We start from the raw sequence: 1,591 nt of genomic DNA on the forward strand, positions 1-1,591 counted from the left end.
TCCAAATTCTACTATCTCGATTTTACAGGTGAGAAAAAGGAGTCCCAGGGAGGGCAAATGGCATGCCCCAAATCACAGAGAGATGGAGCAGTGCTAGTGTTCTTAGGCACTCTTCTGCTCTGTCTCCCTAAACCAAGGCTTAACAGGAAGACCACTGTCATCCGAGGAAAAGCAAACAAATGAACAGGAAACAGATCCTTTTACACCCAACGGTTGGCTGCTGTATAAAAACAATCCCTAACCCAGTACATCAAAGGATCAGTCTCTGAAACAGGCATTGGGAGGAAGCCCTTCCCAGGGTGGAGGAGTCAGCCCACTCAAGAACCAGACTCCAGGGCTGTCCAAGGGCAGAACAGGGCCTTTAGGCAGCAGCACATAACCCAACAAATGAAAAAAAAAAAAAAAAAATGTCACCCTGAACACCAGGAAAAACAGCTGACTTGATTGTATCTAAACCCCGACCAGGATGAGAGTAAAAGGCTCTGTTTTCACCTTTAAAAAGCAGAGATCCAGATTGTTCCAGCTCCCCAGAGAAAGCCATAATACATGATAAACCAGCCCTTTTGTCCTTCTAAATTAAAAGGATTAAGCATCTTTCAGAGAGTTCTATCCTTTAGGGCTAAGTGCAGAATTTATTCCATTTTATACTGTCATACTAACAACATTTTTAGGGAAATAAGGGACAGTATGTGGGAGGCTTGTAGCTATTACAGAAAGAGCAAAATAAAAGAAAGATAACATGTCAGGGGAATTAATTGAGATTAAAAAGATGAACAGCAAACTCTCCTGGATCACTTCCTGTTAACACAGGAAGAAAATTACTGGTTTGTTTTCTGCCAGCCTCTCACAAGAATCTCTCACCAGTTTACATGTATTCATGGGGAAAAGAGATACTTAAATCACATGATAAATAGAGAAAACATTAAAGTTGTCCAGGATTTCATTTTACTTGAAATCAGATGACATATTGCATTGGGCAAATCTGTTGCAAAAGACCTCTCTAAAGTGTTAAAAAGCAAAGATGCACTTTGATGACTAAGGTGTACCTGACCTGAGTTATAGTATTTTCAATCCCCTCATGTGCATGCAAAACCTGGACAATGAATAAGGAAGACGGAAGAAGAATTGGTGTATTTAAATTATGGTATGCATAAAGAATATTGAATATACCATGGGCTGCCAGAAAAACAAACACATCTGTCTTGGAAGAAGTGGAAGTGAGGATAGTGAGACTTTGTCTCTTGTACTTTGGTCCTGTTATCAGGAGGGACAAGTTCCTGGAGAAGGACATCATGCTTGGTAAAGTAGAGGGCCAACGAGAAGAGGAAGACCTTCAATGGGATGGACTGACACAATAATCCATTGCTGTGGCTACCACAGTGGGCTCAGACATGGCAACCAACGCAAGGTTGATGCAGGACCAGGCAGCGTTTTGTGTTGCTGTACACAGAGTTGGTGAGTTGGAACTGACTCGATGGCACCTATCAACAACAACACATCACATTGAGTGATTTAGTAATCTGCCTTGTCTAAAGATTTCCATGTCTTCTTTTTACTGTCTGCATAGATGCTATAAGGAGTCCAGCTTTAA

This window comes from Orycteropus afer, unplaced genomic scaffold, assembly GCF_000298275.1.
Source record: "Orycteropus afer afer isolate SDZICR_OR568_19922 unplaced genomic scaffold, OryAfe1.0 scaffold00082, whole genome shotgun sequence".
NCBI lineage: Eukaryota > Metazoa > Chordata > Mammalia > Tubulidentata > Orycteropodidae > Orycteropus > Orycteropus afer.